The sequence below is a fragment of the Chiloscyllium plagiosum genome, chromosome 25, assembly GCF_004010195.1.
Source record: "Chiloscyllium plagiosum isolate BGI_BamShark_2017 chromosome 25, ASM401019v2, whole genome shotgun sequence".
In the NCBI taxonomy this organism is placed as follows: Eukaryota; Metazoa; Chordata; class Chondrichthyes; order Orectolobiformes; family Hemiscylliidae; genus Chiloscyllium; species Chiloscyllium plagiosum.
In genome coordinates this window covers 5,673,261-5,693,878 of record NC_057734.1, presented here as the reverse complement: position 1 = coordinate 5,693,878, position 20,618 = coordinate 5,673,261, and the positions used below count along the sequence as shown (strand labels likewise).

The window sequence follows — 20,618 nt, the reverse complement described above, 5'->3', positions numbered from 1 at the left end:
CCTTGGGGTTATCCTTGATCCTACCCGCCAAAGATTTTTCATGCCCTCTCTTAGCTCTCCTAATCCCTTTCTTCAGCTCCCTCCTGACTATCCTGTATCCCTCCAACGCTCTGTCTGAACCTTGTTTCCTCAGCCTTATGTAAGCCTCCTTCTTCCTCTTTACTAGACATTCAACCTCCCTCGTCAACCCAGGTTCCCTCACACGACCATCTCTTTCCTGCCTGACAGGTACATACATATCAAGGACACGTCATATCTATTCCTTGAAAAGGTTCCACATTTCAATGACATCCTTCCCTGACAGCCTATGCTCCCAACTTATGCTCCTCAGATCCTGTCTTGCAGTATCGCATTTACCCTTCCCCCAATTGTAAAACCTACCCTGTTGCACACACCTATCTCTCTCCATAACCAAGGTGAACGTCATAGAATTGTGGTCACCATCACCAAAATGCTCACCCACTAACAAGCCCATCACTTGTCCTGGTTCATTACCGAGTACCAAATCCAATATGGCCTCCCCTCTGGTCAGACAATCTACATACTGTGTTAGAAAAGCTTCCTGAACACACTGCACAAACACCGCCCCGTCCAATCAAAGAGCTTCCAATCAATATTTGGTTAGTTGAAATCGCCCATGATTACTACCCTGTGGCTTCTGCACCTTTCCAAAATCTGTTTCCCAATTTGTTTCTCCACATCTCTGCTGCTATTGGGGGGCCTATAGTAAACACCCAACAAGGTGACTGCTCCTTTCCTATTTATGACTTCAGCCCATACTACCTCCAAAGGCAGATCCCCCTTGAACTGCCTTTCTGCAGCCATTATACCATTTCTAATTAGCAATGCCACACCCTCTCCTTTTTTACCACCCTCCCTAATCTTACTGAAACATCTGTAACCAGGAACCTCCAACAACCATTCCTGTCCCTCTTCTATCCACGTTTCCATGATGGCCACAACATCGTAGTCCCAAGTACCAATCCATGCCTTAAGTTCACTCACCTTATTTCTGATTTTCAATTTTCCAAATATTATTACGACAGCCTCAGTGTTAAAGGTCTGACACCTTTAAGAACTCCACCTTCTCTTGGGAAATAAGGCAGGGCAAGTGACTGAGGTGCCAGTGGGGGAAGTATAGGCTGGTGAGTCTGACATCAATTGTGGATAAGGTATTGGAGGGGATTCTGAGAGATAGAATATACAGGCTTTTGAAGAGGCAAGGATTGATTCGAGATAATCAGCATGCATTGTGTGAGATATGGTGTTTCTAAAACTTGATTGAGTTTTTTTATGACGACGTAACCAAAACGATTGATGAGGACAGGGCAGTAGACATTGACAAGGTTCCACATTGTAGATTGGTTAGTAAACTTACATCACATGGGATTCAGGGAGAGCTTGCTAATTGGATATAAAGTTTGTGCGAAGATTTGTAGCTCGGGTGCTCATTGTTGTGGTTCTGTTCGCCGAGCTGGAAGTTTTTGTTGCAAACGTTTCGTCCCCTGGCTAGGCGACATCATCAGTGCGTGGGAGCCTCCTGCGAAGCGCTTCTTTGATGTTTCCTCCGGTGTTTATAGTTAACCACTATAAACACCGGAGGAAACATCAAAGAAGTGCTTCGCAGGAGGCTCCCAAGCACTGATGATGTCGCCTAGTCAGGGGACGAAACGTTTGCAACAAAAACTTCCAGCTCGGCGAACAGAACCACAACAATTGGATATAAAATTGACTTGGCAGTAGGAAACACAGAGGGTGGTGGTGGAGGGTTGTTTTTCAGACCGGAGGCCTGTGACCAGTGGTGTTCCGCAGGGATTGGTGCTGGGTCCGCTACTTTTTGTCATTTATATATGCAATTTGGATAAGAATTTAGGAAGCATGGTTAGTAGGCTTGCAGATTGTACCAAACTTTGTGGTGTCATTGACAGTGAAGATGATTATCTAAGATTACAAATGGATCATGATCAATTAGGCCAATGGGCTAAAGAGTGGCAGATGGAGTTTAATTTGAATAAATGCAAGGTCCAGTGTATTGCATTTTAGTAAAACAAAAAAAGGGCAGAATTGTAGTGCCCTGGGTAGCAGTGGCAAACAGGGAGACCAATGCATTCAGGTCCATCGATCTTTGAAATTTTCATCACAACTGGACAGAGTGGTTAAGGCAGCATTTAGCACGCTTGCCTTCATTGCGCAGACCTCTGAGTATAAGAGTTGGGACATCATATTGCGACTGTACAGGACATTGGTGAGGCCACTTTGGAAGTAACGTGTACAGTGTCTGGTCACACTGCTATAGGAAGGATATTATTAAATTGGAGACGACTCAAAAGATTTACCAGGATTTTGCCAGCACTGGCATGTTTAAGTTATGAGAACAGGCTGAGACTTTTTCACTGGAGTGTCGGAGGTTCAGAGGTGATTTTATAGAGGTTTTATGAAGTCATGAGGGGCACAGATAAGGTGAATAGCAAAAGGCCTTTTCCCTAGGTGGGTAAATTCAGGGGACACATTTTTAAGGGGAAAAGAGAAAGTTTTAAAAGGGACCATAAGTGGCAACCTTTTCAAGAAAGTGGGTTGCGATTGGAATTAACTGCCAGAGAAAGTGGTATTGCAGGCACAGTTACAGCATTTTAAAGAAATTTGGATAGGTTCATGAATAGGAAAGAATTAAAGGGATATGGGCCAAATGCTGGCAAGTGGGACTAGTTTAATTTGGGAAACTTAGTCAGCATGAACAAGTTGGACCGCAAAATCTCCTTCCTTGTTGCATGACTCTGGATTTCAGGTACACTCCAATTATTTAAGTGACCACTGTTTGCTACAATGAGCACTATGGGTTGGTTACTTGACTTTGTTTCCTATCTTTGCAACTTCCACCATCCGGGTTCCCATTACTGATTAAAATCACAGAATGATGCAACACAAAAAAAGTGGTCATTTGGTCCACTGGACCTTTGTCAGCTCTTCAAAACCTCTCACCCACTCCATGATTCTGCCTTAAAGCCCCATAAAACATTTGCCTTTCAACCTTTTTTTTAATATAAAAAGGGACATGCATGTCACTGACCAGGCTAGCATTTGTTATGCAGCTTTAATTTTTCCAAAAACAAAAATAGCTGGAAAAACTCAGCAGGTCTGGCAACATCTGGAGAGAAAGCAGGGCCAGTGTTTCAATACAAATAAGCCTTCAGAGCTTCTCTAGCCACTTTTGTTTTTAGTTCAGATTTCCAGCATCCTCAGTTCTTGGTTTTATTTCCTCTGGAATGGATTGGCTTCGTATGCCACGGTGAGGGTACATAAGAATCCAAATCAAAGTCAATCATATTGTTATGAGATCTGAAGTCACATGTAGACCACAGCAGGTAAGGTCAACTGATGTCCTTCCCTAAAGGGCATAAGTGAACCAGATGGGTTTTACAATTGATGATGGTTTCATGATTAATCATTGACACTAGCTTTCAAATTCCAAATTTTATTAACAAATTCTACTAGCTGCTAGCTCCCCTAACTGGAAGGTGCTTGCAGAGCCGTTTCCCACAAAGTTAAGTCTACCCAAGTCAGGGATTGGCCGCAGATATTCTTGGTCTGCAAATATTACACCATACTGCACTTCAATACTCCCTCACAAACTCAGTCTGGCATTTCAATTCCCTTCACATGCTTTCCTAAGTCAAAATGAGCATACATCAATAGTCATGCATGAATTTCTAAGGATTGGGTTGAGCCTCCCTAAATTCCAAGTGCAATATTCAGGTCTTCTATAGCCAGCAGAACTACCACTCTAAAAGCTGCAAATGGATTAAAAATTAGACTCAAAATTTTAAGAAGCATATGTTAGTCTACAGCATCATATTCCATGATTCAAACCACAGCTGCAGCAGGAATTCTGCCTTGTCTAAGAATCAAAAGTTTCAGCCAGGAAAGGATGATATAAGCACTTTTTTTTGCTAATGCAATAATCCGTCTGGTTCATTTTAAGTGTTTACTTTTGGTTTGTATCTTGAATTCTGATCAGTCAGCATTCCAGCTTGTCAACATATTTATAGTTTGCAGTATTCATTAAGACAGACACATCCTCACATTTTACTATGACTTTTGTTGGATTTTAAAGATTTTCTATTGAAGTAGTACAAATCATGTTAGATACATAAAATATGCAGAGTTTGCAATTAATTTGTAACAGATAGCTACTGATAAATCTTCTGGTGTGATAAGAAGAAAACAAAATACAGCATATAGTCAGAACAGACCCATTTCGCAAACTAAGGATAAATTCCAATGGAAAGATGATAGTTTAACAAACATCAATTTGAAAAGAAAAAATTACTACACCCTAAAACAGACACCACAGATGTCTGTTCTTATGACACATCCTTCAAAATCTGGAGCATCGCCAAAAATCAACATCTAACACCACAATATGAGATTGTGAAATAGATGGTTGTTAACAGGATTCTGCTTCACACAGATTACCATCCTGATGGACATATGCAAACTTCTAGCAGGGACACAAACCAAAAAACAAGCAGGAATGTAGCAGGTTCTGGAGCTATGTTCTTAGGGCAGATTTCATAAATAGAAAAGGTTACTTCCAAACGTGGAAGTTAAAAAAGATCAAGTGCAATTAGAAATTTTCGAGGACAAAGTGAGGTCTGCAGATGCTGGAGATCAAAGTTGAAACTTTATTGCTGGAACAGCACAGCAGGTCAGGCAGCATCCAGGGAACAGGAGATTCGACGTTTCGGGCACAGGCCCTTCTTCAGGAATGAGCAGAGAGTGTTCAGCAGGAGAAGATAAAAGGTAGGGAGGAGGGACTTGGAGGAGGGGAGTTGGCAGAGGAGATGACCTGGGGTGTGCAGTGAGAGAGGGACTCACTGAAATCTTTGTAGAGAGAGGCAGAGAGCTTCTTCAAGGAAGGCATCCTTGTAAGAGGATTCGCAGTAGGTTGAAATCTTCGAGGAGAAAGTGAGGTCTGCAGATGCTGGAGATCAAAGTTGAAACTTTATTGCTGGAACAGCACAGCAGGTCAGGCAGCATCTAGGGAACAGAAGATTCGACGTTTCGGGCACATGCCCTTCTTCAGGAATGAGCAGAGAGTGTTCAGCAGGAGAAGATAAAAGGTAGGGAGGAGGGACTTGGAGGAGGGGAGTTGGAAGTGGAGGAGATGCGGTGGAGGGCACCGTCGACCACGTCGCCTTCCTGACCTGCAGTCTTCTTGTTGACCTCTCCGCCTCCATCCTACTCCGACCTATCACCCTCACCTTGACCTCTTTCCACCTATCACATTTCCAACTCCCCTCCTCCAAGTCCCTCCTCCCTACCTTTTATCTTCTCCTGCTGAACACTCTCTGCTCATTCCTGAAGAAGGGCCTGTGCCCGAAACGTCGAATCTCCTGTTCCCTGGATGCTGCCTGACCTGCTGTGCTGTTCCAGCAATAAAGTTTCAATTAGAAATTTTGACAGTTTAGCAATGTGCACAACTTGTTCTAGTTTGCTATAACTTAGCTTGCCCTGATTGAAGTCAGGGTTCAGAAAAACATAGCACATTTACCATTCACTAGTCTTTAAGCCTTGCATCTAAAAATTCAGTAACATTTAAAAATTAACAGAATAAGTTTTAAAGCAGACAGGTTGACTCTGATTAATTAAGAGAAATAAACCAGTCACTTATTTTGCTGTGAAGTAGGAGCTGTATGTCACATTGTTTGTGACTGACAAGAATAGGACCCTCCAGTATACACAAGCAAGCCATATTGTGAGCCCAACATTTCAATGAAAAATTGTCCATCCCTAATTACCCAGAGGGCACAGAATCACAGAAACTCCTACAGTGTAGAAACAAACCATTTTGCCCAAGTCCAAACCGACTCTCCAAAGAGTAATCCTCCCAGACCCATCCCCCTACCCTATTACTCTACATTTATCCCTGACTGATGCACCTAACCCACAAACCCCTGAACGGCCAGTTCACCGCACCTGCACATCTTTGGACTGCGGGAGGAAACCAGAGCACCCAGAGGAAATCCACACATACACGGGGAGAATGTGCAAACTCCAAATAGACAGTGGCCCAAGGCTGGAATCAAACTAGTGTCCCTGGTGCTGTGAGGCAGCAGTGCTAACCACTGAGCCACCATGCCACCCAGTTAAGAGTTAACACATTGCTGTGGGTCTGGAGTCACATGTAGACCAGACCAGGTAAGGGTGGCAGTTTCATTCCCTAAAAAAATTAGTGAACCACTAATTATTGGATTGAGTTTGCCTAAATTGTCAGTCACCAACTGGTGACATGTTACATGCTATCCAAATCTGGAATTATTACACTGACAATTAATTTAGGATAAGTGACAGCCATTCACTAGTTCATTTCTCAGAGCAATGCCATGACTGAGCATAGTCAGCCTGGTAACTTTCTGTCAATCATCAACTGTTGCCTTTCATAACACCACCACGAATCAGAATCCACTTGCCAATAAGTTCAGTACTCCTCTGCTTCAGTATAGATGCTGGTTTAACCTTTATATTGCTATTTATGAATCCTAATGGGTGCAGGACAAAAAGCTGCAACATAACACTTTTCAGTAACATTCATTCAAACACCACTGTGGCTGCCTCACATATATGACAGGATTTTTGAACACATCTGTCCTTGTGATGTGGGCAAATCAGAGGGCATTAAGGGCCACATGAAAGCCGGGTCAGACTAGGTCAAGGTGACTAGCTCCTCTTCCTGAACACATATTAGTGAACTAGTTCAATGTTTATAAGAACTTGCATTATTTTTCTGGTGATGACCACAATTATTCAGATTTAGTGAGTTCAATTCCATAGCTTCGTGTTGGCTTTGACCTTGTAACCTGGGGGTTGTCAGTCCAGTACCATAAATCACTCAGCTACCATGAACTTTAAAAACGTATTCAAAACACAAACAACTAATGGCCAGTTATACATGCATATACTCTTAGAAGGAATGAATGCTGTATAGTTGAGAACCTAATCTCTTGAAGTCCTACAGAAAGGAAGAAATATACTGATCAATTTCACAAATGCTTACCAGCATAAACAACAGCTCGATTTCAAAAAAAAAGAATAATGTTGCTATGAGCGCAAATTGCAATGCTGTATGGTGTAAATGCTTTCAAATCATCTAATGCCCCTAAATTTTGTTTAAGATCCATCTTCAAACTAGCATGTTACACAGACAAGTCTTATCTTAATCTGCAAATTTAATAACCATGACCTAAAAAGCATGAGCTAAAAAAGACAGCAGTATCTTAGCAATATTCTCCAGCAAATTAAAAGCTGCTGAGCAATGGGAAAATAAAACTGGCTTAACATAATTCTTTGTGAGGTGTTAAAACTGAAGACACTTTATAAAAATTTTAAAAAGCTTGAAGATCATCAATTACAAATCTGTCTCCAAAATTCAATTCAACCTTAACATCAAAACAATATTTTTCAGAAGATTCATGAAATTATTGCAGCTAAATAAGGTTGCCTGTCTTAAGCATGCTCATTTTTTTTTCCTTTGGAGTTAGCATTACTCTGTGAATAATATAGAGTATGACAAAGTTTTTAAAATATCAAAAGCAATTAAGTGCTTCTGCACTTCGCAAATCACTTATAGCCAACATAATCTATCAAAATTGTCATTGAGGCAATATAACATACACAAAAGCATTGCATTGAGGTCTTCTGTAAAAGCAAGATTGGTTAGTTTTAGTTTTTAATCATTCATTTCAGCAGTAGTTTAAGTATAGTGCTCAGATGAACAAGCTAACCCAACCTCCTCCCTCTAATAGTCAATGTACCTCAGTAGACAGTTTAGGAGTGTGGTCCAGGAAATGGTCGATGAAATTAAACGTGAGCAAATGCAAGGTCTTGCACTTTGGAAAAAAAGAATACAGGCATGGACTATTTTCTAAACGGTGAGAAAATTCATAAAGCCAACATACAAAAGGATCTAGTAGTGCAAGTCCAAGATTCTCTAAAGGTTAACTTGCAGGTTGAGTCTGTGATTAAGAAAACAAATGTAATGTTGCCATTTATCTAAAGAGGGTTGGAATATAAAAGCAGTGGTGTGCTATTGAGACTTTACAAAGCTCTAGTTAGGCCCCCTTTAAGGCCCTGCGTCCAATTTTTGGCCCAACACCTCAGGAAGGACATACTGGCATTGACGCATGTCCAGCAGAGATTCACATGGATGATCCCTGGAATGGTAGACCGAACACAAAGAACGGCTAAGGATCCCAAGGATTGTATTCATTAGAGTTTAGAAGGTTGAGGGGAAATCTAATAGAAACTTACAAGATAATGCATGATTTGAAGATGCCGGTGTTGGACTGGGGTGTACAAAATTAAAAATCACACAACACTAGGGTGTAGCCCAAGAGGTTTAATTGGAAGCACTGGCTTTCAGAGCGCTGCTCCTTCATCAGGTGGTTGTGGAGTACACAATTATAAGACACAGAATTTATAGCAAAAGATTAGAGTGTGATGCAACTCAAATTATACATTGAGAAATACCTTGATTGTTTGTTAAGTCTCTCATCTGTTAGAATGACCATGTTAGTTTCACTTCTTTCATATATAAATCACAAATTTTTTTTTTTTTTTTTTACAAATTACATTCTCAGGTCAACTATAACAATTGGTGTCAGCCCAGATAATATGTTGAAGGTGTTAGCCCCTTGTGTGCTGTTGTCTGTGCCATAATGTTTAATGGTGGACATAGGTACCACCATTACACATGGGGACACCTCCCACAATGTACATGCAGGTACTCGTGTGACTCAGCCAACGTTGTCTATTTCATACGCTGCAGGCAAGGATGCCCTGAGGCATGGTACACTGGTGAAACCGAGCAGACACTACAGCAATAGACAAATTGGCACCGTACAACAATCAACAGACAGGAGTGTTCCCTCCCATTTGGGGAATACTTCAGCTGTCCAGGACATTCGACCTCGGACCTTCAGGTGACCATCCTCCAAGGCAGACTTCGGGACAGGCAGCAGTGAAAAGTGGCCGAGCAGAGGCTGACAGCTAAGTTCGGTATCCATAGGGAGGGCCTCAACCAGGATCTTGGGTTCATGTCACACTACAGGTGAGCACCATTGCCTTATATACCCACATACACACACGTTTGTGGGGTGAATTTGTACTTGCAGAGTTACATTGTACTTTGCTCAAAAACTGCATGAATCCATGTAAGACTCTGTTAACTCTTTTTAGATTAGAATCCAATCAGTCTAAACATTATGGCACAGACAACAGCACACGGGGCTAACACCTCCAACATATTATCTGGCTGACACCAATTGTTAAAATTAACCTGAGAATGTAACTTTTAAGAAGAGTTTTATGATTTACATATGAAAGAAGTGAAACCAACATGGTCATTCTAACAGATGAGAGACTTAGACAATCAAGGTATGTTTCAATGTATAATTTCAGTTACATTACACTTTAAACTTTTGGTATAAATTCTGTGTCTTACAATTGTGTACTCCATAACCACCTGATGAAGGGGCAGCGCTCCGAAAGCTAATGCTTCAGATTAAACCTGTTGGACTATAACCTGGTGTTGTGTGATTTTTAAGATAATGCATGGCTTAGAAAGGGTGGATGCTGGGAAGTTGTTTCTGTTAGGCAGGGAGAGTGGGCACAGCCTTAGAATTAGAGGGGGTCAATTTCGGATGGAAATGAGACATTTCTTCAGCCAGAAAGTGGTGGGCCTGTGGAATTCATTGCCACGGAGCGCAGTGGAGGCCGGGATGTTAAAATATCTTCAAGGCAGAGATTGATAAACTCTTGATCTCGCAAGGAATTTAGAGCTACACGGAGAGTGTGGGTAAGCAGAGTTGAAATGCCCATCAGCCATGATTAAATGGTGGTGTGGATTGATGGGCCGAATGGCCTTACTTCCACTCCTATGTCATAAGGCCTTATAACTCATTACATTATGTATCATTATGCAATGGGTAAATAACCATGTATACACGAGATTAATTAGAATAGGGAGACATTTAGTCTCTCACCTTGCTTTCCCTGTAAGTTTGCAATATGAATGTGGACAGGGAGACTGGAGGTCAACCCTCAAGTCAGTGACACCTCCATGCAAACGATTACGAGCATGATTGTGTATAGAAGCAGAATTAAATGTCATTAGCTGAGTTTAGCTGGATTATTGAATATACTCAAGAATAACTCGGACATAATTTTTGGTTGACAAGGAAGTGGGCAGTCACAAAAAGATAGCATTAAAGCCAAAAGCAGATCAGCTATGACCTGAAAGAATGGCAGAGCAGATGTGATGGACAAAATTTCCTATTCCTGTTCCTATTTCCTTTGATATTAAAATGAACTGTATCCCAGTAAAGACAGAATTTAAATGATAGATTAAGATGGAATGAGGTGTCGGCAGTTTGTTTGGGGGGGGGGGGGGTTCATCCCTACCACTTTCCTATTTCAGTCCTGGTTATATCCAGGGTAGAAAGCATTCCTGAAGAAGGACTTATGCCCGAAACGTCGATTCTCCTGCTCCTTGGATGCTGTCTGACCTGCTGCGCTTTTCCAGCAACACATTTTTCAGCTAGAAAGCATTATATGCAGCCTTCCCAACCTGCTGCCAATTCAGTTGCTCATTACTGGACCTCATGCCCACTTAAGACCTCACCCTTTTTCAAGCAACAGGTTTGCTTACAGGCATTCAGGAGCCCCTTTGTCTGACACTCAAGGAACCCTTGCATTTGGTAGAGTGGCGAGATCGTCTGGTACTATTCTCTTTCTGCCATCACTCAACCATGGTAACATGTGGCCCTCAAGCTCTCCAGCCGGGGGCTCGACCATACATTTCCTACACTAAATTTTGCCTAGAGATAAATTTTGTACACTCATTAATTCACAGACTAAAGTCAAGTGAATTAAAAAGTTTCCAAAGCATCTACATTCTATACTACTTATGATATGTTGAAACAAAAGTATAGACAAGAAATACAGCTACATAGGAAGTACAGCACATTGAGAATCAAATAAAGGGAGCGGGAGAAAGTAAATGCAGATCGAAATGCTTCAAGGCCCTTTATTTCCAATTTGCACAATTAAAATTAATTCAGAAACTCAACTGAAAATAGCAAATTCCCATAATGCAAAAGTTAGAGATTTTTCTGTATTTGGTACTTCCGTTGACTAAGACACAAGACAATGTCCATGCATACATTCCCTAACATCTCTCATGTTCAAACTGGCTCCAATGTCTTCATAACTGAACTACTGTCTCCCTTTTGGAAAGCAAATGGTCTGGCCTATGTAAAACTTCAGGTCCTCAGCTTCATGAACTTCATTGCTTATACTGACCTATGTGGGTACAAATCAATTTCACCTCTTAAAAGTAGTAACTGCCAACACAGTTGATCAATTTACAGATAGCACAGAACTGTGAATAACCGAGGAAGCACATATCAAATCACTCCTTTAAATAGAATAAAAGCTATCATTGTAGCATAACAGCAACTTCAATTTTGGGAATAACAAAGGAGATAGTAATAGATTACAGGAATGGCAATACAGGGCAATCCAAGCATCAGAATAGAAACTGAACTTCAGAAATAATGTATTCCTATGAAAAAGCAATTTGCAATTTCCAGGACCCGATTCTTAGATTGAGTATGTTACTTAAGATCAGGTATCATAAATAATACACAAAATGTGTGAAAAGGAGACATGAGTTGTTTGTGAAGGAACCTACGCATAAAAAATAATGAATCTATAGTTGTTTCTTAAGATCAACTAAGTCTTAAAATCTTGAGTATTATATCACAAGAACACTGGAGGGAAACCAATACACAAGCATACAAGTTTAACAAAATCCTCTCTCAAGAATTATCCAGTTAGAACCATTCTGTGAACAGATTCCACAATTGACAAAACATAAATCACATGTCAAGGAATAAACCACCATTTGCCTGACTGAGTGTAGCTCCAACAAAACGAGCAGCTCAAAACCATCCAAGGCAAATCAGTATTCTTGACTGGCAGCCCTTCTAACACTTTCAACATTCAATCCTTCCAACACCACCACCACAAAAGATGAAATGAACAACTCACCAAGGACAGTATGTAATAGCACATTCCAAACCCATGACTTCTACCATCAAGAAGACAACAGCTACAAAAGATTGGAGTACCATTACCTTCAGGTTCCCCTCCAAGCCATACAACATCCTGTCTTGAAACTAGATCATTGTTCCTTCACTGCCATTGGATCAAACTCCAGGGACTCTTGCCCTTACAGCATTGTGGCTACTTATACCACATGGACTACAGTGGTTCAAGGTAGCTTTACACATTCAAAGGAAATTAGGGACAGGCAATAAATGCCTACATGCCATGAATTAATAGAAACAAAAAAAAGAACAATTTTGACAATGAAGTTCTGTATTTCATTACTGTAAATGATTTTGCCAATATCAAGAATCAACTTCAGCACTTTTAAAACAGTGCACCTGCAAAGCCATAGTATAAGAAGTGTGATGTCGGAGAAATTACCCAATTGAACAAAGAACACAAGCGCAGATCAGGTGAGATTGACGAGCTGTTTATTATAAGCGATATTGCTGGAAGAGAAATTGACTAGGCCGACATAGAACTGACAGTCTGTACAGAAAGATCAGGGGTTCTCTTCCCTGAGCAGTGCACACATGCAGTTTTGTAGGGGTACAGTAATATGGTGTGAATTGCAGTACAATCAAGAGTAAAACACAATCAATGGGAGGACAATCAGCTGTCCGGTAGCAGCAATCAGTCAGTGATTGAGTCAGGAGATTCCAAACCTCTGTGAGAGTAGGTGCTAAATAGAGATGTACAGCATGGAAACAGACCTTTCATTCCAACCCATCCATGCCGACCGGATATCACAACCCAATCTAGTCTCACCTGCCAGCACCCGGCTCATTTCCCTCCAAACCCTTCCTATTCATATACCCATCCAAATGCCTCTTAAATGTTGCAATTGTACCAATCTCCATCACATCCTCTGGCAGCTCATTCCATACACGTACCACCCTCTGCGTGAGAATACTAGATGAGAGTAGATGTTTCTCATCCTAGCATCAATGGGTTTCCATTGCGGTTAGTCTGATAGCAAGGTTTCTTTGGTGCCTTTCAGTCTCAGCATCCTTTGTGGAATTCCAGTACATGTGAGGAGTGAGGCTGCCCTTAGGACTTCGGGAGCAGTTGTGCTTACTGAGGACTAGGAAGTCTATTGTCAGGCTGTCTTGGGAAGGGTATTCCCCAGTCTGGAAGTAGCTCGAGTCATCTCCTGTTTGCTGCCTTGTATGTTAGTTAGCCTGTTTGGCCAAGGCTGAGGCACTCTGGGTAGTTTCTGTTGTGGCTTAGACAGACATGGTTCCTTCTGCTCTTTGTGGCCATGCTGTGGGCAGACAGGGAAGCGGATTTTCTCCCACATTTGAACAGACAGATAAGCTGCACTGCTTAAAGGGAAAACAACAGGTTGCTGAACTATTTAATTTCCACTGCTCTCTTTTCTTCCTTTTTTGCAAATAGCACGTGAACAAGAAGATAACATACCAATAGGGAGAAAAGAACAAAGATCAAGACATCATAAAACATTGCAAGCAACTAATATCATAAAAGCTTAAAATGAGTACCTAATGATAGCAGCAATATTTTACTCAAACAGGGGGTATAAATGGAACTGGATAAAAAAATTTAATAAGTAGTGGGAAAGATGGAGTTTTCACAATAAGTATACCATCTGACTGAGGGACAGGTACTCAGTACAGAATCACAACTGTCTTTGGTCCTTTTTTGGGCTTGGAGAAACAATGGTATCCTTGCCAAATTTAAATAGGAGTCCATATAGTGGAGAATACAAATCAAATTTTATGGAAGAATATAGATTTTTTTTTAAATGAAAAAGACAATTGAACATGGCAAAAAAAAAAATGAAAATGTGAAATACTGGATATTCAGGAGGAAGAATATTAGCGATATAGCATGCAATGAAACATCACAAAATGTAATCTTGGGCTAACTGGACCTTTTAAATCTAGTGCTCTGACATCTGAAAGAATTCACTGATTTGAAAACAAGATGAATATTTTTTGAAATTTAAAAGACAACATTTTGGAAGCGATTACTCATCCATTTGTTCATTGCATCTTTTAATATTTCTGGATTCTGCCACTCAGTCCTTTGGAATCCACCTTCATATCTGAATAAGGTCAGCAACACATACATCTGTTACTTATCATCCCCCTTTCCTGGGATTCAGTGATCTTGTCCCTGACACTACGACACATCCCACCAGAGGCAGCTGTTATTTCTATGATGAACAGTTTCACAGCTGCCACTTGCACTCTGGCTATCAGTCCCAATAATAATACTGCAGTCATTAAACCTATAGAAACCAAGTAATGCTATAGTGTAGACCTTCAAATCTATTCTCGTTGTTACAATGCTCTGCTTCTGAAATTTGTCACCGTTTTCAGCAAAATAGATTTCAGAATATTCAGCCTGGAATTTAAACTTCATGTCACATGAACATACCAAGAACTTGTATAGAATAATTTAGAGGAATAATGTCAGAGCATATGACTGTTTATAGTAGAGTCCAAGGTAACATTCATTGTATAAAATTGTAATGGAAACATTTTCAAGACTGCATCACTCTGTATCTGTGTTAGCAAGAAGTTGTTTTCACAACTCAAAACTAATTCATATTAAAACACTTGTGCATTCCTCCTGAAAACATTCCAAACAGAACAGGAAATTCAGACAATTACTTATTTTTTGTATTCATTTGTAGATTTAGTAATTACTGGACACAAAACATCTAAAGCCTACTGGCTTCAATACACCCAGATACACCTGCCTGCATAAAGTTTGCATTCTACTTTAAAAAATATATATCCAACATGAAGAATGATCCAATTTTACAATGTCATTTTAAACATACTTTTTGGTGTTAAGACAAAAGTGCACCAAGGTTTGATATTGTTAGACATTGATAGAGTATACAATCTCCTGTTGCCATGCTTTTACTCCATACATTTTGTATTATTAATCTTCTATGCTCTTATTTAGCAAGAGCTTTTCCAAAATAAATACACTGGCTCAGATTCTCTCAATTCTTATAAAATTCTACTGCACTATTTTTTAGTGTATCATTGCATTCTTTAGTAATTAAAATTTCAGACATCCAAACAGAACATTAAATAATTCCCTATTGCACAATTGGGGCAGGGTAGGGCTTTAATGCTGGCCTGGCCAGTTTACTGCTGAACTCCTTTCTTAGTCCATTCCAACCAACTCCCCTTAAGTTTAGCACAGTTGTTTCAGAGGATCATTCCCTCTGTGACTACCTTGTCAGGTCCACACCCCCTAACAACCCTCCCTCCCCTCCTGGCACCTTCCCCCGCCACTGCAGGAATTGCAAACCTGCACCCACACCTCACCCTTCACCTCTGTTCAAGGCCCCAAAGGTGCCTTCCACGTCCATTAAAGTTTCACCTGCACTTTCACACATCATTTAATGTATTCATTGCTCCCGATGCAGTCTCCTCTACACTGGGGAGACAGGACGCCTACTCGCAGAGCACTTCAGAGAACATCTCCGGGACACTCACACCAACCAACCCCACTGCCCCGCGGCCGAACAGTTCAACTTCCCCTCCCACTCTGCCAAGGACATGCAAGTCCTAGGCCTCTTCCATCACCACTCCCTTACCACCCGACACCTGGAGGAAGAATGTTTCATCTTCTGCCTCAGGACCCTCCAACCCCATGGCATCAATGTGGACTTCACCAGTTCCCTCATTTTCCCTTCCCCCCACTTTATTCCAGTTCCAACCTTCCTGCTCAGCACCAGACTAATGACCTGTTCATCTTCCTTCCGATCTATCCACTCCACCCTCCTCTCCAACATATCACCATTACCCCCACTTCCATTCACCTACTGGACTCTCAGCTACCTTCCCCCCAGCCCCACCCCACCCCCCTCCACCCCAAAGGCTCCCAGCCTCATTCCTGATGAAGGACTTTTGCCCGAAACATCGATTTTCCTACTCCTAGGATGCTGCCTGATCAGCTGTGCTTTTCCAGCACCACACTCAACTCTGATCTCCAGCATCTGCGGTCCTCACTTTCGCACAGTTGTTTCTCACCCAAGTTTCTCATTCTTGATTGGAATGCTAAATTATACCACATTGGGTGTTACTATCCCTCAGGAACTTTCACTCTGAAATCATTTATTAAACCTGCCACATTACCTGGTCTAAAATAGCTTAATCCTGTTGCATTCACAACATATTTTTCTTGAAACTTTATTTTAATACACTTCTTTCTTCCTTGTGGCTACTTTTGCAAATTTGATTTTTCCAATTGCCTGTCTGTCTTTTTTTTAAAATCCCTTTATTATTGCTTGATTTGTTCTGTCTTTTGTTGAAGCAAAATTATTCATTTTGTTGATTCTTCTCCCAATATGTAAGAGTTGTTTTGCTTTTACAGGGCAAGGCTGGGGGGGCGGGGGGGGGGGGGGGGGGTGTTAATGCTATGGGACTGCTCCCTGCATTATACAAAAAGGATTCACTTTCCATTTAACTTTCTCAGAATTTCTGGAAGGTAGTGCAATACCAATTCCTCCAATTTTCTGTAAAATCCTTGTCAACCCCAATGCTAGGGAGACTGCAGACCTCCCATAAGGGCAAAATTACACCTGCAGTGCTTACGCCTGGGTAGGATCAGAGACAGGATTATAAAGTCCATGAAACCACAGGGAGTGAAATCGCAAAATTCATAGCCTGTGAGCAGTAGACAATTAAGGATAACATAACTGGGACCAAATAGGTACAAATAGAGACAGAGAGACAAGGCTCCAAAGCGATTCTCCTTAATTTGGATACTTACATTTATGGGATACCCTACAAGTATAAATGACTTTTGACCTCTAATACTTGAGGCTACAACTTGATATGTAAAACTTTTTGATTCATAGCCTGTAAGCAGTAGGTTCAAGAGACACTTAAGGATAACATAATTGGGACGATGTACGTACAAATAAACAGAGACACAGACACAGACTTTCCAGATAATATGGTGAAATAACTGAGGAAATTCTACAAGGAGATTGTGTTCGACAGAGGATGGAATATGCAAGTGAATTGAAGACGACCTAATAAGTCATTCGGTTGAAGTAGTCAATGTTCTTCTAGTCCCAGGTGACCATTTTCTACTTGTGCACTTGCATGCATGTTGCCACTCTTGGCTTCACCTTTACCACTTAGCAAGCCTGCCACCTTATTGATGGTGACTTATCTAAATCCAGTCTTCAATAAATCAAACACTGAAGTTCAAAGCATTGCAAACAACAGCAAGGAACAAAGGCAGGGGAGGCTTTAGTAAAGATCGTAGACAGGTGAAGTATCAGACAGCCATCACAGGTAGGAAAGACTTCTTTCCTTCACACCAATATTTGAAGCAACAGAGATAAAGCTAGATGGAACTGATAAAGCTGACCAGACTCGTGTGTATTATAATAGAATAGTCCAGGAAGACCAGAACACCAGCTCTTTAGCCTTGGTTCCTTTGCTCCTGTGTAAGGCAATGGGCAGCATGCCAGTCTCAGTCACCTCTAAGATGCCCAGCCAGTGCTGTGTAGTACTTATTTATTTGGTGATGTTGTTTCTAAAGTTGTGTGTCACTTGATGGGAATTAAAACAGAAGGGAAGAATAAATGGATAAAACGAGCATCAAGGAGTTTCAACCTCAGGTGGAAATACTAATTGTTTTTTGAAAAGTGGGTGACCCACCCCCACCACACTCACCAAATCATTTAAAATAGCTTTTACTTAATGTAATTAGTTGTTTAGTATTGAATTTAAACAATTTAATCTCCAGTAAAAATGACTAAAGGGAAGGGAGCCTGCAGCTCACAGCAAGCAGGAACCCCTCCCCCACCCTCTCCAGCTGCAGCAGAGGCGTCCGCAGCCGCCCCGGGGGACTTGCCTACGGTGGCGAGCCTCGTGGAAATCATCTCCAAACTGGATACGAAGATCAACGCTTTTATTGAAGAATCCCAAAGCCAATGGGACTCACTTTCGGCTGCACTGCAAAAGCACGACCGAGACATTAAGGAAATCAAGCGCCGAGTAGGAAGGGCGGAGCTAAAGGCCGCGACCTCCGAAACTATAGTACAATTGGCCATGGATCGGGTCCGGACTCTCAAACAGCGAGTCCGAACCTTAGAGGACCACATTGACAACCTCGAGAATCGAGATCGAAAAAATATTAGTTTGCTGGGCCAGCTTATAACGTTCCTTGAACAGTGGCTTCCACAGCTTTTAAATCTGGAGGCTGGATCAGGTGGATCAGGCCAGGTAAGGGTAGAATGGGCCTACCGGGTCGCAATACGCGGGCCCGGCTCGAACTAGTGCCCCCGCCCGATCCTGTTCCGGCTGCAGAGCTATATGGAGGCAGATACTCTTAGAAGCCTCCAGAAATCTTGGAAAAGATTACCAAGCCATGATCTATAAAAGGATCCAAGATCATGCTATTCCAGGATTTTTCCCCACCTCTGGTCCGAAAGAGGAAGGCATTTGATGAGGCGAAGAAGTGTTTAATTGACTTAAATATTCAGTACTCCTTGTGCTACCCAGCGATGCTACACTTTAACCATGAAGGATCCGTGTATAACTTCGGATCGCCGGAAAAGACCAAGGAATTTTTGGACTCTCTTAGATAAATTGTAAGAGATAATTGATGTTGGTTTGCTTTCCCCCCACTCCAGTTTACATCCCCTCCTCCCTTTTTATTTATATATTCATCCCCTCTTTTTTACCTTACTGTTTAATATTATCTTGGGGGGTGGGGAGAGGGATTTATTTATTTGTTCTCTACTTAACGATTTTCTCACCCCTTTGTTTTTTTATATATATAATATATATATATATATATAGGCCGGGGGGTCTAGTTAATGTTGGTGGGGGGAGATGGTTATCTTATTCTATTTTACCTCTGTCTCTAGGAGCGGGGTTGTTTTCCCTTGTTATTTTGTATCATTATATTTAATTATTATTTGTTGAGGTTGTAATTTTATAGTTATATATGTTTATACATGGTATTAACATTATCAAATATATCCAGGTGTTGGTGTGGGTGGGGGTAGGGTGCTCACTGTTAACTCTAGCTCTGTAGTATATTTGAAATTTCCTCATCCTATTGAGGAGCGCCTGGGTCAAGGGTGGGGCACTAGTTGGGAGAGGATCCGATGGACCTTTGGAAAGGAAGTGATACCCCCTGGGAACAAGGGGGAAAATCTCCACTTAAATATGTTTTTTTTATTTATAAATTGTTTTTTATTATACTGTTGTGAGTGTATTAGAGAGCCTTTATTTTTGTGAATTTTATATGCTCTATGCTCGGGATGTTCTGGACAGGGTTTCCCCTCCCGAGAGGTCTCGGATTTGCCTAGACAATTATGATTGATCAATCAGTTAAGTGGTGCACCTGAAATGTCAAGGGGAGTAATTCACCAGTCAAAAGGAAGAAAATATTATCAAACCTCAAGAAAGAAAGGGTTGATATAGCTCTCCTACAGGAGACACACTTATTGGATAAAGAACACTTGAAATTAAGATAGGGTGGATTTGATCAGGCCTTTTTTTCTTCTTTTAGCTCAAAAAGCAGGGGAGTTATTATTCTTATTCGGAAGTACTTCCCTTTCAAAATCCTAAATCAGATAAAAGAGGAATCTGGACGATATATTCTGATTAAAGCCCTTATAAATGGAGAGGAATATGGGATTTGAAATTTGTATTGCCCCCCGGCACATCCTTTTAAATTTATAACAGAAGCCTTCTCAAAATTGATGGCTCTCGGTGCTCATCATACAATTATAGGGGGAGACTTTAATTGTATTATAGATCCAGAAATAGATAGGATTCCCAAGAGTACTGCAGGAGTATCTCCCAGATCTAGACAATTGGTGGATTTGAACAAAGAATTAGGACAAGTAGATGCATGGAGATGTCTTCATCCACAGGGCAGAGATTTTTCTTTTTACTCCAATCCACATAAATGCCATACCAGAATCGATACTTTTTTTGCCCCCTCGATTTTTTAAAATTGCATATCATCCTGTAAAATAGGGTATAGCAATTTCCGATCCCGCTGCTGTATATATGGAAGTCAAGGCGAGGAACAATGAGACATCCCCCCGGCATTGACGTATGGACCCCTTCCTGATGAAAGATAGTAAATTTGTAAGGTACTTCTCTCAAGAATTTAAAACTTTTTTAGAAGTTAATTTAGGTACAACTAGCAACCCATCAATGATGTGGGAGACCATCAAAGCTTACGCGCGAGGTTTGATCATCTTAGATTACTTACAGTGTGGAAACAGGCCCTTCGGCCCAACAAGTCCACACCGCCCCGCCGAAGCGCAACCCACCCATGCCCCGACATTTACCCCTTACCTAAGGCTACGGGCAATTTAGCATGGCCAATTCACCTGACCTGCACATCTTTGTGACTGTGGGAGGAAACCGGAGCACCCGGAGGAAACCCACGCAGACACGGGGAGAACGTGCAAACTCCAC

At 41.3% G+C, this 20,618-nt stretch overlaps 1 protein-coding gene across 1 annotated transcript in view; it reads right to left on the bottom strand.

Moving 5' to 3' along the window:
- The window catches only part of zdhhc8b (zinc finger DHHC-type palmitoyltransferase 8b), a 222,144-nt gene that overhangs the window by 146,661 nt on the left and 54,865 nt on the right, over positions 1 to 20,618 (bottom strand). The window lies entirely within an intron of this gene.